At 40.9% G+C, this 21,410-nt stretch overlaps 2 protein-coding genes across 8 annotated transcripts in view; one reads left to right on the top strand and one right to left on the bottom strand.

Annotated features, from left to right (window-relative positions):
* TDRD1 (tudor domain containing 1) overlaps positions 1-4,138 on the bottom strand; it is a 53,483-nt gene extending 49,345 nt beyond the window's left edge. For 2 of the 5 annotated variants that reach the window (XM_035269149.3, XM_035269152.3), the window contains exon 1: positions 3,984-4,138. The gene's annotated coding sequence lies outside the window, so the exon portion shown is untranslated. Of the gene's footprint in view, positions 1-840; positions 975-3,793; positions 3,906-3,983 lie in introns of those variants that run through there. The other 3 variants (XM_017963176.4, XM_078346546.1, XM_035269151.3) reach the window with 3 other exon arrangements.
* Positions 4,139-9,449: 5,311 nt separating this feature from the next.
* Positions 9,450-21,410, top strand: part of CCDC186 (coiled-coil domain containing 186) — a 56,784-nt gene continuing 44,823 nt past the window's right edge. For 2 of the 3 annotated variants that reach the window (XM_078346547.1, XM_002756610.6), the window contains exon 1: positions 9,450-9,633. The gene's annotated coding sequence lies outside the window, so the exon portion shown is untranslated. Of the gene's footprint in view, positions 9,634-10,358; positions 10,487-21,410 lie in introns of all 3 variants that reach the window. The other variant, XM_035269148.3, reaches the window with a different exon arrangement.

Genomic DNA, 21,410 nt, shown 5'->3' with positions numbered 1-21,410 from the left:
CCGTAGTCCCAGATGCTCAAAAGACTGAGGCAGGAGAATCGCTTGAACCTGGGAGGCAAAGGTTGCAGTGAGCTGAGACAGTGCCACTACACACCATCCTGGGCAACAGGAGACTATCTCAAAAACAAAAACCAAAAACACTCCAAGGACCTAAAGCAGCCAGGAATCTTTCAATCATTTTAATGTTGTTTCGAGGTGTGTAAAACAAAACCTGATTGAAGAAGAAATTCTGTCCACTATGATAAGGAAACATGTATCTTAGACAACTACTCAGAGAGAAAACAGGCAATGGTAAAGACTATTTCAGTAACACAATAAACTTGACCTAATCAGGACTAATACAACCAAGAATATTCCTTTTGTTCAACACTGAGTATATACGGAACTGCAAAATCCACCTGGACTACAAAAAAACTAGTTTCATACAGGCCACAGTCACCCATCACAATACACACAAATCTCCCTCTCAGATCATGCTTCTAGAGAATCAGCCTGCAACAGCCACAGGTGAGGGGTTTCTTTCGTTAAAAGTGGTTAAAAGTCACGAAGGAAATGATAGCAAACCTATAACCACACGACAATTAAAGCTTACCAAAACAGTAAACAGGTCAGGAGATATCACAAAAATGACAAGTCTGATGCCTTTTCAAAAGTGGGATAAATACTAAGAACAACCAGATACTGTAGCAGACTCAAATGCCATTCAGCCTCTGATTTGCCAGCTAGTTAGTGACAATACTGGCCACAGAGTTCTCCTGAGGGGGCTTCTGAGAAAAAGCTCTTCCCTGTCCTGATGAACAGGGATAGATGGGGCCAGCAGAGTCCTTCACCCCTTTCTACCTGCAACACGTTCCTGAGGCCTGGAGATTTATCACCCATCTTGTAATCAGGGAGAAATGAGCACAGCCTGAGGATGATGGAGGAGAAAACGCAGAGCCAGGTGTGTCTGGCGGTTCCTTCGTGTCGCCACTCCAGCTCTGATGCAGAGACACGCTGAGGCATCAAATAAGCTGTTATTTACAGGCCAATCATTACAGTAAAATAAATGAGCAAAAGGCATGAACAGAATGCAGAGAGGAAGATAAGCTCATAAACATAAAGGAAAAAAACATTCAACCCCAACTATTGTTAAAAAAAAAAAACAAAACAAAAAACCAACCTGAAATGAGCATGCATTATTTTCTGCCAGTGAGAGCATTTAAAAAGTTAGGCCACTCATTATTGAAGGAAGCAGAAACTAATATGTTCTTTCTGGGAAGCGACTTAGAAATATGTACACATGTATGTAAAGGGTTTTAAAAAAGCATTCCTAAAGCAATTTTCAGCTGTAGGGGTACCAACATTGACTTGGTACCCCTACAGCTGGAAATTATGCCATTAAAATAATCCTAAATACCAAAAACGCCTATATATAAAAATATCCACTTAAAACAGCAAAAAAGGCCTGGGCGCAGCAGCTCACACCTGCAATCTCAGCACTTTGGGAGGCAGCAGCACACTCCCATAATCCCAGCTACTTAGGAGGCTGAGCTGCCCCAGAGGCAGAAGCTGCAATGAGCCGAGACTGTGCCACTGCACTCCAGCTTCAGCAATGAAGCAAGACTCTCTCCCAAAAAAAAAAAAGGGAAAAATAGTTAACTGTTAGTAGACAGTATATTACACTATCATTCAGAATCCTAGTTTTCAGAAACACTAATATGTCCATCACAATGGCAAATGAAAAAGCAGGAAAAAAAACTGTATATTCAATATAACTGACAAAATCAAAGCTTCATGTTAAAAAAAAAAAAAAATGACAGGCCAGGGCAGTGGTGGCTCATGCCTGTAATCCCTCCACTTTGGGAGGCTGAGGCAGGCGGATCACGAGGTCAGGAGTTCGAGACCAGCCTGGTCAATATGGTGAAACTCCGTCTCCACTAAAAATACAAAAATTAGCCAGGTGTGGTGGAATGCGCCTGTAGTCCGAGCTACTCAGGAGGCTGAGGCAGAACAATCACTTGAACCCAGGAAGTGGAGGTTGCAGCGAGCCGAGATCACGCCACTGCACTCCAGCCTGGACAACAGAGTGGGACTGCGTCTCGAAAACAAAAACAAAACAAAAGATGACAAATATATTACATACAAATGAGTATTCTGAGGTAGATGGGTTGATAAGGATATCTTTTTCACTTTCCAAGTTACATTGAATAAATGGTTTTTATAGAAAAAAATACTTTAAAGATTGAAGTATATCATCTAATAGTAAACCTTTTTTTTTTTTTTTTTTTTTTCAGACAGAGCCTTGCTCTGTCACCCGGTTGGAGTGTAGTGGTGCAATCTTGGCTCACTGTAACCTCCGCCTCCTGGGTTCAAGCGATTCCTCCTCCTCAGCCTCCCGAGTGGCTGGGACCACAGGGGCATGCCACCAGGCCTGGCTAAATTTTTTGTATTTTTAGTAGAGACGGGGTTTCACGGTGTTGGCCAGGATGGTCTCAATCTCTTGACCTTGTAATCTGCCTGCCTCGGCCTCCCAAAGTGCTGGGATTACAGGCATGAGCCACTGTGCCCGGCCAAAAATGTGGTGGCTTAATTCTAAACCAAATAAAGGATCACAGCAAAATTAAAACCATGAAATCAGTTAAGACTTGAAGCTTCCCAAGGGCAAACCCTCTCTCTTCCTTGGCATCCTACCAGTCCTCCCTGATGTTGCTGGGAGCTTCCTAAGATACACTGTCAGCAATGGGGTAAGCCATTTCCATTCCCTCTAGGATACCAGAGGCTAGAGTTCTTTTAACATCCTAAGTGCATGCAGAGATACTCAGCTGTAATTTTTTTCCTTCTCTAATGCTTGCTTTTGTCTTCCTGGCAACCCCATGTATTCTGCAAGAACCGTTCGTTCTCAAAGAAACCACTCTAGTTTTAAAGCGGCAAAACTCAATGGTTCAGAAAAGCACGAGCTCTGAAGTCAGCCAGACCCAAGTCTCGTCTTGCTCATTGAACCACTTCATCTTTCTAGGATTCAGTGACTGCGAGATGTGGATGGCAGTAGTTAACTTCCTCGTATATCCGAACCACGAGGATTAAATGAGAGACTAAGTAAATCACTTAGCACCGTGGTTGGTACTTCCTAAGTGCTCAAAGCGCTGCTACTATTTCTGCTCTACTTTTATACCACTCCTACAAGCACGAAATTTTTTCCATTCAGGTGGAACCAGCTTGCACGTTTAAGATGAAAATTTCAGGACTGAAGTATTTTTATTTGGTTATTCCTACAGATAAACAAGGGAGACGCGGGAAGTTGGAATAACTTACCAAACCCCGCAAGGCCAGCAGGTTACACAGTTTAGATGAAAATGCAGGTCCGCCTCCACGGCCTCGCATTTTAGCTTACAGTACCCAGCTGCCACACTAAGGAAACTGGACCCCTCCGTTCCCTTAGTTCAGAGGCCGAGAAGGTTAACATATTTATAGCAAGGGCCCTAAGGCCTAGAAAAGCTATTGGCGCACAGCAGGCACTCCTCAAACCAACCAGCTCCAGCTGACCCACATCTAACTCAATGTCCCAGCACAACTTCCCTTCCTATTGGAGGAAAGTAGGGAAAAAAGAAAGTCTAATATTGTTTGTACCGTAGTTTTACAAACTAGTTTTGTAAGAAAGTCTAATATTGTTTGTACCGTAGTTTTTAAACGAAGGTACTGAATCCACAGACAAGTTTCTCTTAGAGAGAAGGTGAACGTTTGCATTTGAAGGAGTGATGCCTGGAAGGGCTATTTCCAAACCCATAGAGAATCCTCCCACACCAGACCCTCCTACCTTTCACCCGCCCTTCGCAGCCAAGGTTCCAAGTCTCCAAGTCTCCTCTCTCCACTTCCAGGCCCCTTGTACCCGCTCAACGCCCAACCCCAACGTCCAGCGCCCAACGTCTGGCCCCCAACGACCGAAGCCTCTTCCCTTCCCCTCCATGCCGTCCCTCTTCCTCCCCTATACGCCTGGGAACCCTGACCTGGAAAGAGGCAAGAGGACTGCGTACCCAGCGCTCTTTCTGCAGCCTGGCGGTGGCGGTGACTGCCGGTGCTGGGAGCCCAGACGCCTGGGATGCGTCCAGCACTTCCCTCGCCTACAATCCCGAGTACGCCCTCCTGGCTCCAGCGCGCGCCTGCGCACTCCGCGCCCACGTGCAGCTCAACTCTAAATGCCCACGTGCTCCCTCCGCCTTCCCCGGAAGTAGATTGTGTTCTAGTTGCAGGCTCAAAAAGTTCCTTTGCAGAAACTTTATTTTGTTTTAGCTTCTTCTAGAAAGGTGTCCCTGGGAACGCCTTTGGCAGATTTTGGGCACAAAGACGCAGACTTCGCTCGAAGGTCACTTGGGTCGCCGTAGCCACTTGAAGGTCTTACAAGCTTTTCCAAATGAATCAATTGCCTCTGCCTGGTCTTGGAAACAAAACACACCCATGCTCATACTTTTTTTCTTCCTGACTGAGGGCATGCGATTATACCTGTTGGTGTTTTGGTGTTACTTAAAGAAAAGTTTTGTTTTTTTTTTAACTTTTTAACAATTTTGTAAGAAGGCAACCCCTGTGTACTTATCATCTAGTTTACACATTATCAATTAATGGTTAATCCTGGCCATCTGCCACTTAGGCATTGTTTTGAAGCAAATCCAAGAACTGTAACTGTGAGACAAAGTAGCCAACATCGGCCTCTGGTGATACTCCTCCCAGAGTATCATACTCCTCCCTCACTTTGAAAAAGCCATGTTTGTTCATTGTGTTTGTCAGCCTGATTTCAGACCCCGTGACTCAGTAACATCTCAGCCCTCTGGAAGAAAGCCTTGAGGACTATGTAAGCAGGATAGAACTCAGGTTCCCACTTCTGAGAATCACTGCATTTTTAGAAAAGATACGTTCGGTAATCTAGCCCTTCCCTTTTTCTGTACATAATGGACAATATTAATAATAATGCTCAGACTTGTACCCAAACTTTGAAGAGATTTTGAACGTATATAGCTTCTGGGCACTTTTAATGTAACACCTGGGCAGAACCTCTACCACCTAATATATAAAGTGTGCTGACACACTGCTTTGGAGTAGTTTAACAGACATTCTAGTGGCTCTCCCTGGTTGCAATCCTTGGTAAGACTTTGAATAAAACTAACTTCAATTCTTTAAAAGTCTGATTTTTTTCTTTAGTTGATAGACCTTTTGAATAAATTTTAAATACACAGAGCAGTTTTGGATTTACAGAATAGTGAAATGAAAGTGATGACTGGGCACAGTGGTTCATGCCTGTAATCCCAGCACTTTGGGAGGCCGAAGCCGGCAGATCACCTGAGGTCAGGAGTTCGAGATCAGCCTGGCCAACATGGTGAAACACTGTGTCTACTAAAAATAAAAATTAGCTGGGCATGGTGGCTAGCACCTGCTACTTATGAGACTGAGGGCGGAAATGGCTTGAACCTGGAAGGTGGAGGTTGCAGTGAGCTGAGATCCTTCCACCACACTCCAGGTAACAGAGCAAGACTCTGTTTCAAAAAACAACGGAAAAGAAAAAAAAAGAAAGTGCTGTACAGAGTTCTAACAGAAGCCCATCATTTCCCCTATTATTAGTATGGTCTGTTAACATGATACATTTGTTACAATTAAAGAACCAACATTGATACATTATTAATTAAACTCCATAGTTTTGACTTCCTTAGTTTTTACATTGTCCCTTTTCTCATGCAAGATCTCATCCAGGATATCATATTACATTTCGTTTTAATGGAGCCTTAGGCTCTTCTTGGCCTGGGACTTCCTTTGACTTTTTGTTTTGATGACCTTCGTTTCCAGGAGTACTGTCAGGCATTTTGTAGGATGCCCTACTTCTGGAATTTGATGTTTTTCTCCTGGACGGAAAGGAGTTATGGGTTATTAGAAGGAAGACCACAGAGGTAAAAATGCCATTTTTATTGTATCATATAAAGCGTACATCCTATGAATATAATTACGACAATCCATGTAGGCCTTGGTCATCTGGCTGTGGTCATTTTTGTTAGGTCTTTCTACTATATTCTCTTTTTTTCCCTTTCCTTTTCATATCATTTACATTTTGGAAGGAAGCTATTATTTGAAGTCCACATTTAAGGAGTAGGGAGTTATGCTGTCCCTCTTTGAAGGTGCAGTGTCTACAGAAATTATTTGGAATTCTTCTGCATGGGAGATTTGTCTCTTCTCCATTTACTAATTTAATAATAGACTCTTGGATATTTATTTTATACCTTTATAATCAAATACTAATTTATTTCCTTGCTCAGATTTTTCCAGCTTTGACCACAGGGAGCTGTTTCAGTTGGTTTCTGTTCTTTCACATTCTATCATCAGGTGGAGAGTTTTGTTTATTAAACACTTTATTACTTTCTGGGATGTTGTATGTTTTCATCCAAAAATATTGTAAGTAAGTGTCTTTAAGAGATTACCACTTTTAAGTACATCACCAAAACTTAAAAACGATACTTTATCTTCCTTTTCCTTTCCTTCCTCCTTTTTCTCCTTTCCTTTATTTTCCTTTCTTTCTGACAGGGTCTTGCTCTGTCGCCCAAACTGGAGTGCAGTGGCACAGTTATAGCTCACTGTGGTCTTGAACTACTGAACTCAAGCCATCATTCCACCTCAGTAGCTGGGATTACAGGTATAAACCATGGTGCCTGGCCATAATCTCTTAATATCATAAAATTAGTATTAAATATTTCAAGATACATCAAATGTTATTATTTTTTTCTTTTTAGAGATGAGGTCCCACCATGTTCCCCAGGCTGGTCTCAAACTCCTGAGCTCAAGCAGACCATCTTGGCCTCCCAAAGTACTGGGATTACAGGTGTGTGCCACTACGCCCAGACACTCTAATGTTATCTTACATAGTTGGCATGTTCAAATCAGGATCAAAACATCCTGCATTTACACTCAGTGATATATTTAAAAGGGATTTCTCTTTAAGTCCTGTACTTCTCTTGTAATTTATTTATTACAGTAACTGCAGGGTTTTTTTTCCATTCAATTTTGTTGATTGCAAAATATCTCCCTGGCAAAAATACTTCACAGGTGGTGTTGTGCTTCTCTATTGTAACATTTCTCAAGATATAAAATTTGTAATTGTTTCATTGTGGAGGATATTAAGATTGATCTAGCAGGTTCAAGTGTTGTCAGCCCCATCCATCCATTACAATACGAAGTTTCCTATCAGTTTTTCATCTAATGGCTCCAGACTCACAGATGATCATTACCTAGATCTATTATTTCATTAGAGTTTGCAAAATAGTGATCATCTTTCTTTCTGCATTTATTACATGGAGTTCTATAGAGAAGAACTTCCCCAGATTGTCTATTTGATTGATATTCAGTTTGCAACAGGAAAGGTAAGATGAATGCTTGATTATTCATCTTTCTCAGTTCTCAGACTGTAAAAACTTTTTGGCATCTTTCCAAGAGGGTCAATGACATTAAAAAAAAAAAAAATGCACTCGGCCAGGCGTGGTGGCTCAAGCCTGTAATCCCAGCACTTTGGGAGGCCGAGGTGGGCGGATCACGAGGTCAAGAGATCGAGACCATCCTGGTCAATATGGTGAAACCCCATCTCTACTAAAAATAAAAAAATTAGCTGGGCATGGTGGCGTGTGCCTGTAATCCCAGCTACTCAGGAGGCTGAGGCAGGACAATTGCCTGAACCCAGGAGGCGGAGGTTTCAGTGAGCCGAGATCGCGCCATTGCACTCCAGCCTGGGTAACAAGAGCGAAACTCTGTCTCAAAAAAAAAAAAAAAAAAAATGCACTCACTGATTTTTCACATAATTCGTCTCAACTCCTTCCTGTTATTATTTTTGAATGCTAAATTTGTCCTGTTTGAGAAATTGGAGCATCTTTGAACTGGCTTCTGAGTCTTTTGGGCACAGCTCATGTTATCTTTGCTTTGCTTTCTTCCTTGCTTTCTGCTACAACCAACAAGTCCTAGGCTATCTTGCATATTTCAACCAACATATTCTAAGCTATCTTGCATATTTCTTGCCCTGACTGGGAATTAGCACTTAACCTCCAGGAGGAGCCAAGGTAACTTTTTTTGGAAAATGATTTTTAGAGATTATAATCTGGAGAATAGGAGTGTGCAATGGGTTGGTCACTGTTCTAGAAGTTTTCAGTGGACACACCTTTTTTCCATGAAAGAAAAATGTGCCATGAGTTAATTCTAGTATTTCCAAATTCAAATATAGGATTGCAGAATTTTAATGTTGTCTTTGGTTTATATTTGTATATCTTTCCTCTTAGAGTGAAAAACTGTTTCCAAAGATGTATTTATATGCTTTATATTAATTGTAAATTCAGAAATAGAAATAGCAATAGCAATGTTATTACTGGCAATATGAGTACTGAAAACAGCTTAAGGTTTCTTCCGTTTTTTCCTCTTGGATTAATATCTCCCTAGGAAGGTTTGGTTGATTTATCATTTTAAAGTCAAACCATTTCTGTGACAAGACACTTTAACTGCAAAACATGCTTCAATGTAGTACCTTCATTTAAGGAGAAGTGAGGTGCCATTACACCTTCGTGTGTGTGTTTTGCCAGCAGTATCGAAGAAGCTTAATGGAATGGTAGTAAGTTTTCCTTTACAAACTCTTGCATTGCAGAAGCTTCTGAATCAGCTATTTTCATTCATGAGATGTCTATAAGTTCTAAACCAAAGAACATCGTTTCCCGGACTGAGGAGGTTTGCAAAACCTCTAGAGACTGAACTGCTTACCTTCCTTCTCTGGCCCCGGCGAGGCAACTGTACCCCATGGCACTTTTTGTTGCCATGCTGCGTGCCAGGTTACCCAGCCGGGAAAGGGCACTCCCTGCTATAAATGCACTGTCTTGAGCCAGGGGTGAAGGCACCGACAGTTTATTATTAAACAATGGCAGCAGCGCCACGCTAAAGACAGGAGTGCGCTGTTATGGAACCCCCCAGAAGTTTCCCCCAGGGCTGAATCGTCGACCTGGCAGGTAGCCTGCTCCTGGCGACTCTGCCCATGTTAGGCTCAAGGTTTACGCATCAGAGCCGCGAAGCCACGATTTCAAATTCTCTTTTATTGCTTTATGTCCCTGACTCATGCAGGCCAAAGGGTGAGAAGGAGTAACAGCCAACAAGGGCGTCCTGCAGAAAAAAAAAAACCTGCGTGGGTCCAGAGGAGCGTTAAGAGTCAGGACCGCACCAAGGGAAGGAGAGCCGGTTCTCCAGGTCCGTGGGGGCGTTGGTGCCCAGCCTAGCTGAGTGGGTGCGAGGCGGGGCCTGCCGGGCCTCGAGATGGGAGGTGGAGCTCCGCCGGCCCCGCCCACTGCAGACAGGTTACCCAGGACCTCAAGGTGCGTCGCGTCACCCCGCCCGCGCCGCGCTGATTGGTTCCTCCAGGGAGCCCCCGCCCCCTCAGCTGTAGCCCAGCCGGCTTCAGCGTCGCCGCCATCTTTGTTGATGTGTCAGCTCCGTGGGGGCTTGGGGATTCCGCGGCTTAGGGAGGGAGGCGTCGGCTCTGTTTCTTACAGCGGTCTTTTCCTCCCACTCCTGGCTGGTCGGACCCCGCTATGGAAAAGTTGGCCCCTGAGCCAGAGCTCCAGCGGCCTCGTTAGGGTGTGGCCTGAGGCTTGGAGAAGGGTGAGTGTCTGAGGGGCGCTCCGGGCAGACTGGCGAGTCGGCGGTGGCGGCGCGGTGGGGCTGACAACCTTCCGCTCCATCCTGCGGGTCCGAGGGCGAGGGGCGGGCGAGGGCAAGGGCGAGCCGGTTCCCCGCCTGGCTCCTCTGAGGGCGCGGAGGACGGGGAGGGCTGGGGAACAGGTTTCAAGCCCCTTCCGCTCCCTGTCTTCCTCCTTCGGTTCCGGGACTTTGGAGGCGGCCGAAAGGGGTCAGTGGGGTCGCAGGGGCTGTGTCGGGAGAGCGACTGAATTGGAGCCCATTGCCTGTGCTGCGTGTGAGCTGTAGCCAAGCCCCACCTGCTCGAGAATTTTTCCTAGACTCAATCGCCTATTTCGCTTTTCATCTCAAGTTGCCTGTATGTGTGTGTTTTATGTTTACTGTGGTGATGACTTGTTACCCTCTTCCAAACACTTCCATTACTGTGATTTTAAGTTTCTTAGAAATGATTCTTTGGAGTGGCGGATACTGTTCTTTATGTTGTCTTTCAAGGACATCAAGGCATTTCATAAACCTTGGTTGGTAAGAGAGGGGTTTCAGATATATGTCTCCATCTGTAGTGAAAAATGATCAAACAAACAAAAAGCCCTTCCACGTGTCCCCAAGTAGCAATCTTGGGAAACAGAGCAGGTGTAATTATTGTTAAGTTTAACAACTTCAGCTAATATTCCCATCTTGATTTTGTTTAGAGGAAAGAGGCCTGGATTTGGAGTCAGAACATCTGGATTAGAATCATTCTTTCACTTGATAATCTTGTTACCTATGGGAATCAGAAGAGAGAATATAGTAAAAATATGCAGTACAGTCCCAGTCCCAGGTACTTGGCCGTTTTCTCTGCATGTGTGTTATGTTCCTTTGATGCTCAGCTTTTTGTTTATTACAAAACGCTAGGCCGGGTGTTGTCTTCTAAGTTGTGCAGTAAATTACCAGCACACAAGAGGTAGTCATTCAGAAAAAATCTGCTGTTAACTATTTTGGTATGCTAGTTGTGGGTGTGGCTTTCCGAACTACTAGCTACACCTAGTATTTAAGAGTGTTCGTTTCGTGGGAAGGATTCAGATTCAAGAGACACTGATAGTGAAACTGAACTATCTCTGTGTGTAATGTACACTGTTCCCTGTGTAACTTCTCTTCAATTCTTTGTCCACCATTACACAAATTAAAAACGGTAATCATTGGCCAGGTTAATTTTTTTCTTTTATTTTTAGTCTTTTCATGTTATTTTCAATTCAGTGAAGACATTAGATCACAAATCTTGCAGTAGTAAAAATTAAAACTCCTTTTTACAGCATTGTAGGCAGACATGTATAATTACTGAAGATTCTCCCTGGAAATGCGTGGAGAGTGTGCGTGTGTTTAAGGCCCTGTTAAATTCAGAATAACTGCATATAAACTTAAGGTTTCTTTAAATAGTGGAAATACCATAGTGTGTCATTGGCTTTGAGTCCCATTTATTGCTAACGGAAAGGGTTGATTAGTATCAGAGCGACCACTCTAACCTTTTAGTTCCTTCACTCATAAACCAAAGAGTTGTCCTTTAATGCTGTGCAGTGACAGCATAGCTGAGGATGATTGCTTAGTGTGTTCAGTTTAGAAACATCTATTTGCAGCTTTATGCTGACATCATGGTGTGAAGATAAAAGCATTACAGTATACTGACTCTAGGGAAGAGACAGTAGGTTGAAGCACACAGCAGCCTTATTTAGAGATTTAGAAAATAATCTTCCCCTTTGGAGAATGACTGGTAATCTGCACTGGTTTCCCAAATTCATCCAACAGTTTCGTGTTACAGTAAAAATCCTTACCCTGAATTTTTTTTTTCTTTTAGTAAAACTTTTTTCTTTTATCTCTACCTTTAAATAACTAAAGCTGATTGTTCAATTTCTGGTTCTTCAGTTTCTCATAAACATATCACTGAGTTTACAATATTGCAGATGTTACAATTAGTATTCATTTTAGAGGCAGCAGTGAGATCATAGATAATTTCATCTTCTATTGTTTCAAACTGCTTTGAACTTTCTTAGCTACTGAGATTTTAAAAATTTATTGGGCTAAAAGGAAAAAAAAGAAAAAATACTGAGATGAAGGGGCAGTAGATACAAAGTAGAAATCAGCCCCAGCATAGTTTCGATTGGATTGAGTGTATTTCTTATTAACATTTGTCACTAAGACACAAGAAGTGATAGTCGAAGGATTATGTAGACTATGTAGTGTCTACTGCACTTACTACATAATCTTATGGTAGACAATCAGTTTATTTTTTTATAAACTGTAGCATACCAAATTCACCAACCTTGGCCATAGGTGGCTTCGAAGTGTAAACATTAACCCAAACTTTAATATAATGTAGGCTTATAACTTGAAAAAAAATTTTTTTAAAGATATTAGCCTTAGTTTTGTTATGTTTTTTGAGACAAGATCTCAGTCTGTCACCCAGGCTGGAGTATAGTGGTATGATCATAATTCACTGTAGCCTTGAACTCCTGGGCTCAAGCAATCCTCCTGTCTTAGCCTCCTGAGTAGCTAGGACAACAAGCACAGGCCACCATGCTAATCTTTTTAATTAAAAATAAATTATTATTTTTTTTATAGACTGGATCTTGCTGCCTTTCCCAGGCTAGTCTCTTAACTCCTGGCCTCATTTGATCCTCCCATCTCAGCCTCTCAAAGTGCAGGGATTACAGGTGTGAGCCACCATGCCTGGCAGCCTTCCATTTTGAAAAGGGAACTATAGGTCAGATTTTTTTCCCCTTCTTTAGTAGTTTTCAGATTTGGAAGAAAACTAGCTGATAATACTTTTTGTGTTTATTTAGACTAATTAAAGTGCAAATGCAAGCTTTGAATTAGATTTCTTTTCTTCTCTCATTTTTTTTTTTTTTTTTTTTTTGTGAGACAGAGTCTTGCTCTTGTTGCCCAGGCTGGAGTGCAGTCTCGGCTCACAGCAACCTCCGCCTCCCGGGTTCAAGTGATTCTCCTGCCTCAGCCTCCTGAGTAGCTAGGATTACAGGCATGCTGTAGCACTCCCAGCTAGTTTTGTATTTTTAGTAGAGATGGGATTTTTCCATGTTGGCCGGGTTGGTCTTGAATTCCTGACCTCAGGTGATCCACCTGCCTCAGTCTCCCAAAGTTCTGGGATTATAGGAGTGAGCCACAGTGCCCGGCCTCAAAGTAGATTTCTACATTAGTCTAATAACTTTCTGCTTTAGTAAAGTTTTATAGGAGGTCTGTAAAATTTCTGAACTGATAAGACATATATGGTGTAACTTGATAATGTGATATATGGTGTGGCCACTGACCCTGTTTTTCATGGAATTTTGGTGGACCATAATTTCTCTTTGTCCTGTTATCCTATCATAGGATTTGGTACTATTTGGGAGTTGGTGGAGGGTGGGGGTCTTGCTGCATCTATTTTTTTTGAAACATCTTTGTGTGTGTGTGTGTGTGTGTGTGTATGTGTGTGTGTGTGTGTGAGAGAGAGAGAGAGAGAGATAATGCACATATCATAAAGTTCACCTTGCTATGAGTCTTGGGTCTAAAGCTAAACATACCCCCACAGGAATAAATAACCTTGGCCTTTTACAACAAACTTTTCAAGCTGGTGAACTAAAGGAAACTTTTTTATTCTAGTGCTATATTTCACCTAAAAGAATCAGTATATTACAGTTAAATTTGTGTCAGTCATGGTGGCTCACATCTGAAATCCTAGCACTTTTTGGGGGTTGAGGTGAGAGGATTGCTTGACGTCAGTAGTTTGAGATCATCAGCCTGCGCAACATAGCAAGACCCCATCTCTACAAAACATTTTTAAAAATTAGCTGGGTTTGGCAGCATGTACCTGTAGTCACAACTTCTTAGGAGGCTGAGGTGGGAAGATCAGTTGAGCCCAGGAATTTGAGGTTGCAGTGACCTATGATTGTACTCCAGCCTGGGTGACTGAGCAAGACCCTGTCTCTGAATAATAATAAGTTGAAAATTTAAATTTTACCCTGAAGCTTAATAGGATGTGACTACTTTAAAAATTATTTCTTCCTTTTTTTTTTTTTAAAGAACTTAGAGTTTTTTTTTTTTAAATAGACCCATCGGTTTTTATCTTTTAAAAGCAGAATTTGATCTGCATAAATTCACTTTATATGAGATTTCAGTGTCAGTTATTTCCATCACATGAAACAACATTTTCATGTTTCTTACACAAGTTCTTTTCCATCCTATTATTCTATTTTTAAAAAGCTAAGTTAAAAGTATTAGCTGGGTGTGGTGGTATGCACCTTGTAGTCTTATCTACTTGGGAGCCTTAAGTGGGATGATTGCTTGAGCCAGAAGTTTGAAGCTGCAGTGAGCTATGATTGAGCCACTGCATTCCAGCCCGGGTGACAGAGTGAGACCCTGTTTCTAAATATGAATAAATAAATAGGTAGCTAGCTTTATCCAGAAAGTGTTTGTCTTTTCAAGATTTTATCAAAAGTCAGTTATTTGGGGGTTGGGGGCAGGTTACGTTGAACTGTGTGGATGCTTTTTTTTTTATTTGATTTTTACTTCTGACATTAATTCCCATATCAAAATATTGTTAGAACTAGTCAGAAAGATGTTTATTCTTTTGTTTATGCTGCCTTCAAAGGGTTTTTGGAGAATACATAAAAACTCTTTTGATGTAGGTACACAAAGGACAGTAAACCATTATATTGAAGAATAGGAGTGGTCTCAAGTTCAGTTTGCTTAATGGATATTACTTGAGAAGTGTACAGCTGGTATTATTTAAGAATGGTATAGGCTAGGCATGGTGACTCATGCCTGTAATCCCAGCACTTTGGAAGACCGAGGCAGGCAGATCGCTTGAGGTCAGGAGTTCAAGAGAGCCTGGCCAACATGGTGAAACCCCATCTTTACTAAAAATACAAAAATTAGCTGGGTGTAGTGGCATACCCCTGTAATCCCAGCTACTTGGGAGGCTGAGCAGAGAATTGCTCAAACCTGGGAGGTGGAGGTTGCAGTGAGCCCAGATGGCACCACTGCACTCCAGCCTGAGCCAACAGAGTGAGACTCTGTCTCAAAAAAAAAAAGGGACAGTTTAGAGTTTAAAAATTTATAGTCTGTCAACGAAGCCAGATTTCTCTTAATAGACTTAAAACACTTACGCATTTCTTACTTAGCTTCTGATGGAGCCCTGGCAAACCTGAAAGTTAAAATACCGTAACATTAAATACTATAGAATCCATAATACTTTATTGGCAGTAAAACATGAATAAAATGAGGGATTTCTATTATATTCACTGCTAGGTTCCCAACACCTAGAATAGTGCCCGCACCTGTTAATGGATGCTCAATGTGTATTTGGTAAAAATTAACATCTAGTTTGGAAATGTATTTCTTAGTACCTTCATATGAGACTAGTTTGTTTGATAACCTGTTACTGAGTATCTGTGAGTTTGTAATCACCTGACAGGTTCTTGCTTGCTGCACAGATAGAGGCAGTTTACTGAGAGCAGTATTACTATAGAGAAAGTTTAATAAAGGCAGAGCCAGCCAAATAGGAGTAAGAAGTTAATTACTCAGATAAATCTCTCTGAAAATTAGAAGACTAGGGTTTTTTTTTTTTTAAAGGATAATTTGGTGGGCAAGGGGCTAGGGAATGGGGAATGCTGATTGGTTGAGTCAGGGATGAAATCATTGGGGGTTGAAGCTGTCATCTTGTGTTGAGTCACAAGATCAGTTGAGCCAGTTTAGTGGTCCAGGTGGCAGACACCAGATGCTGTATCAAAATGCAGGGTCTGAAAAGTACCACGAATATCAATCTTAGATTTTAAAATAGTGATTTTATATATAGGGGCAATATTTGCAGTTTATCAAATAAACCTAAGTTTTTTGTTATTTATCAGCTAATTAGAAAAACAGGAAATGGAACCAAAAGACAGTGTTTTCATTTATATGGCTTTTGTATGGAAATAATTTTGTAGAAATGTGAGTTTTTTCATTAAGAAATAAGATCCAAAGTGGGTAATGGTTGACTTTAAGGCAAGTAAAAATTGTTTCTTGACCAGTTGCCTACAGCTGATGAGCTCCAGTAAGAGCGAAACCAGTTCTCACCCACTGAAATGATTTCGAAGTGTGAATTGGTCCTGTAGTACTGTGTCAGAAACAGAAACAACTATGGGGAAGAAAAAGTAATTGAGTTAAAAGGAATTTTGTGACTGTGCTGTATTAAATACAGCATTTCTCCTAATGAGTAAGACTTGCTGAGAAGTATTATAATCTATAATTGTAACTACTATATATATGTGAGTGTAAATTTGCTTTGTACAAGCACTGTTTTTTAGAGACAGGGTCTCACTCTGTTCAGACTGGAGTGCAGTGGCACCATCATAGCACCTGGTAGCCTTGAACTCCTGGGCTCAAGTGATCTTCCCACCTCAGCTTTCTGAGTAGCTGGGACTACAGGTGCATGCCACCATGCCCAGCTAACTTTAACAATTTTTTTTTTTAATAGAATTGAGGACTTGTTAGTGTTGCCCAGGCTGGTCTCAAACTCCTGGGCTCAATCAGTCTCCATATCAGCCTTCTAAAGTGTTGGGATTACACACTGCATCCAGTATACAAGCATTTCTTAAATTAAAATAATCTTGCAAATGAATGTCTAGTTTTACATCCTTCCCCTTTAGTCTATTACCTGCCATTCTATCCTTAGTATGTTAGAGATAACAGCTCTCCTTTTTACCTCACACCATCCTCCCCCCAAAACACTTGGAACAGCAGCCAAATTGGCCTATATCAGTATTGTCAACTGGAGACCCATGTGAGGATTCAGCTGACTGTTTTTCTTCTGGTTAATTGTGCACATAATCAAGTTCATTGCTTCCCCCTCCACCCCATCTGCTAGGGCTCTTGTGCAGCTATTTATGGTTATGGCTTTGTTACATATATACACATAGACCATTGTTAACCCCGTCCTTTTCTATGGCTCCCAAACAGTATTCATTTGAGCATCAGAAAGTTTGCAAGCTAAGTAGTTATCAGATGCCAATATTTATGATTTTTCTAAAGGTCATGAGTATATTGCCAAGAGAAATTCTAGAAAGTACTTGTCTTTTGAAGTTAATCTGAGTCTTCCTTAATTTACAGGAGAAGGATATGTAAAACAGATTCTAAGCTTAGGTAACCAAATAAACAGCTTTTTCAATCTAAATGAATATCCAGCAGGATGACACATTTTTGTTTTTCTATACTGTCTTGCACATTGTCATCTTAACAACCTGTTTCCCATCCACTAAATGCTGTTTGCTCCCTGGATCACTGTGTATAAACCCAGTTGACCCCATCTTCATTTTTATAACCACTGAAGAGCATTTGTAAAATGAGAGTAAATGTAGTAGAGAATATGTTTGTTAGATTTATTTATTACTGTTATATTGCATGAGACTTTAGAGTTTGATTCAGTTCAGAGTGAAGTTCTATTTTCATGAAAGTACAAAGATCATGTAAAAGGCTAAATGCTGCCTCTTCAAAAAGGTCACAAGAAAGGCTCTATGTGCTTGATGAGTATAAATGCAGTGTTTTTAAATTTACCCTGAGACTATTTTTTGTGTTGAGAGAAAATTTGGAGGAAGATGTGACATTAGAATTGGTCCTTTAAACATAGACTTTAGATAGACCGAAAGGAACAACATTTTAGTTGAGAACAAAGCCATTGAAATGGTAATAAGCAAGTTGGGGGAATCTAGAGTTAGACTGGTTGGGCTAGTAAAGTATAGTGAAGTGCCAGGATTTTAGGAATGTGTTGAGAGAGAAGATTGGAAAAGTAGTACAACTGGTTTACTGAGGAATCTCAAATCTGGGGTATAAACATGAAGCGGTTTTATTGTTTCCTGACTGGGTCTCCAGTCATACAGTGGAAAACACTCCTAACCCCTGTACTTTGCTTGAAAATGCTGTCCTTTGAGAATGTCTTGGTCTGATGTAACTTTGCTGCCACTTTTGGTTACTACAAGAAACTTACTCCAGAAATAAGGCAGGTTCCAGCCATTAAAAAAAAAAAATGAAGTCACCCAGTCTTTGTTTTCTCTGAAGAAAAGTTAAAACTGTTACCCACTGCTTGGTTTAAAGAGGTGTAATTTGACTCAAAGACGTGCTCCCTCTTCTTTCTTTTCTTTTTTTTTTTTTTTTGAGCTGGAGTTTCACTCTGTCGCCCAGGCTAGCGTACAATGGCGCAATCTTGGCTCACTGCAGCCTCCACCTCCTGGGTTCAAGCAATTCTCCCTCCTCAGCCTCCTGAGTAGCTGGGATTATAGACACTCGCCATCATGCCCAGCAAATTTTTCTGTTTTAAGTAGAGATGGGGTTTCACCATGTTGGCCAGGCTGATCTTGAACTCCTGATCTCAGGTGCTCTACTCATCTGGGCCTTCCAAAGTGCTGGGATTACAGGCGGGAGCCACTGTACCCAGTCTCTCTCTTTTTTCTCTAGCCCCTGAGGAGTTAGAGGAAGAAGACCAGCCTGTGGAGGCTGTGCTCTCATTTTACCTAAACCTCTAAAAAGGGAAGAGGTGGTCCTGGCCTCACTCTGGTTCTTCTGGCTGGATTTAATGATGGTCTCTGAGAGGTAGTATTGTAGCAGGAGTGGCTGCGAGAAACAGAGCTCCTGAACACTGAATGGGGAAGGAAAGGGTTTGTTACTATTATTATTATTATTAATATTACGGCAGGGAGTGGAGGATGGTTTCAAATTACCCAGCTCGTCTAACAAAGGAAGGCTCTGCCTTTATGTAGGCTTATATTTTAGATATTACACATGGAAGAATCTTGGGTTTACAGCCTTAGAAATTACATATGAAGATTTGCAGCTTTAGGACTCACATGTGAAAAGGTTTTGGGTTTACAGCTTTAGAAATCACATGTGAAACGGTGTCGGGTTTACAGTGTTAGCAATCACATATGAAAGGGTTTGGGGTTTGATCTTGTTTTAAAAACAGTGTCTTCCAGAGGGTTTCCCCAAGACCAAGCCTGCCATTTACAGGAAGGTGAATCAGAAGGTGTCAGTTGGTCAGCCTTTTCTTCTATTGAAATGCAGGGTGGCAGTCAAAGGGGAAGTTGATCCCAGATGCCTGGGTCTCCTTCCTCAGTATGTGTGGATTTTGTAGTGGTGGTGTTATGGCTCCCTGGCTCCTTTTGCCACGGAAGAGGGCAGTTCCCTTTTGGCAGAGCCAGTGTAGTACACACTTCAACCTCTTCTCTGTTTGGGTGACCTATTGCCTGCCTTGGTGCTGTCCTACCCCTGGGCTGTCCAAAGTAACCTGTCCTTCCTTCAGCCTCCTTCCCCCATCACTTGGAGTTGCAAGAAGGCGAGCAGGAGGGAGGAATGGAGTGAGATTGAGAAACCAACAGTTCAAGTGTTTCCGGTATGAAGTGAAATGATTGGAGGCCTGGGTTTGGTTGCAAGTAGGGGACAGTGGCTGTAGAAATGCAGGAAACATGAAATTCTCAAAAGAATTTAAGGACAAAAGAGAGAGGAAGAAGTAGATGACCAAGAAAAATGATTATTGACAGAATAGAAAAGATTAACGAGTTACTCAATTATAGGAGTTTTAATTACAATTTTGAATTTGGCCATTTTGAGTTCGAGGTTATAGTAGAAAATCCAGTGGAAATGCCTATATTTTGTTGGAGATTTTAATACAAAGACACGGTGAGGAAGAGGAGACACAGATAATTTTGATATCTGTAACTCAAGATACAGAACTGAAAATAACTATGTAGGCATCACGTTGCTTCAGGTTATCTAACTGGATGAATTCTAAGAAGGAAAAAGACTTGGGAACTGAATCCTGGGGAATGTAACAGCTGGAAGAGTGGCCGGTAATGCAGTGTTTGCTTAGGGTTTTTCTGTTGACAAATCATGGCACACAGACAGGAATCATAAAGTTGTTGATAAAATTTCTCCCCACTTGTTTTATGCTGGGGTGTCACAACACCTTTAAAGTCTTCCCTTTAACTAGATTCTTTACCTGCTACCCGTTACATTTTGGTCAGCTCTGGGTTTCAGTTTCTGTTAGTATAGCCTTGACTAGTTACAGTGTTTAAAACCACTTCATTTGTTTTTAGATTGATTTCTAGATTGATAAGATTTTAAATTCAACAGCAAAACATTCACCAGTTATGTCTTAAAGTGAGTTACTTTGTGTGAGGTAATGTAGGTGGCAGTGCCTCTGTTTGAGAATTATTTTACTTTGTCTTAGATTTTGGAATACAGAGTACTTACAAGGTCTTTTATTTACTTAGTTGTATTGTCTAAACCAAGCCTTTGATACTAATGTGGGCTTTGGCTTGATTATAAAATATCTGCAGCAAGATAATGATAATTTGGTTGTTTGGAAATATATTTATACAGAGGTAGAGTATTGAGGCCAGTGGCTATATCAGTTGATGCCCCAGAGGGCAGTCTAAACTAAAAATTAGCATATTTAACAAATAAGCTAGTCTACTTTTCCTTTCTTACACTTTATTCCCCCCATTCTCGACATTCCTAGAATAATGTTTCTCAAATACTGGTGTTACCATTTCTGTGCTTACAGGGTTTAATTGAACAAATATTTGAGAACACAATATGTACTAGAAACTCTGCATTATAATTAAGTATACAAGTCTACTGTGATTTATTATGATTTGTTCTTAACAAAATTCACTACTGCTTAGTATTCTGAGGATTCAGCCTGACCAGTCTTCTCTCTTTTCATTATCCTCTGATAACCACCTTTATCCCAGCCTGATGTAAACATGCATATTTTTGTTATTTAAAAATTTAGTATATATCTGCATTAGTTCCATTAGTTTATATCTCTAGTATAAACTAGAGATGTTTTCCATTAGTATATCTCTTATCTGGAATTATTTCTCTGTTACTTCTGTCAAAACTACGATATGCCCACTTTTTAATCTAACCTCACATGGTTTCAGTAACTCATTCCCTTGTACATGCTTTGTTGATACCTGACAAGTCAACAATTTTTTTTAACAAGATTGCTGAAATATTTTATAATTATATGTTTTAGGATAATTGAAGATGACTAATTTTCATAAAATGGCTAGAATAGTAACCTCCATAAACAGTATAAAATATATCTAACTTTGTCAAGTTAGTTTTTCGAAGTTGCTTTTATTGACCTAGGCAGTGATAGGCTCCATTTTATTTGCACTGAACATTGTTTCTTTCCTGATGAGAATGTTTGAAATGGTACTTTCATGATACTTCCTTGATTCCTGCCTGTATGAAAAACTAATTTCTACCAGGGATCCTTTATACCCTGACCTCATTATAACTCAAATCTAGATCTTCTGGGCTATAGCTAGTTGTGTCGTTATTTAGCTTTCCTTCTTAGTACATTTTTATCTTCATTAATGTGCACTGATTCGTTATCTTGGTTTGTGATTTCTCTTCTAGTGCTTTTATTGGTGTCTTATTTCTCCAGTATTTTCTTACAGATTTATGAGGTAATCTTTTTTCTTTACAGAGCTGAAGAAATCTAAGCAGTCTTTAGCACTAATCTTCTAGTTGTTAGTGTTATTCCTTACCTAACATCTTATGGGGAGGATTGGACAATGCCAGACTACAACTGAAATTAATTAATGAAGTTGTTTGACTGAAATGAAGAAGGAAAGACAGTGAAACTTTGCAGTGGCCCAGCTGCTTGTAGCTAGCCAACTTGGGTTAGCTGTCCTAGTCCTTTTTCTTTTTTTCTCAAGGAAAGGCTTTTAAAG

The sequence above is a fragment of the Callithrix jacchus genome, chromosome 12 (assembly GCF_049354715.1).
Source record: "Callithrix jacchus isolate 240 chromosome 12, calJac240_pri, whole genome shotgun sequence".
NCBI classification, from domain to species: Eukaryota; Metazoa; Chordata; class Mammalia; order Primates; family Cebidae; genus Callithrix; species Callithrix jacchus.
Note: the sequence above shows the minus strand (reverse complement) of the source record. Positions and strands in the feature narration are given on the sequence as shown.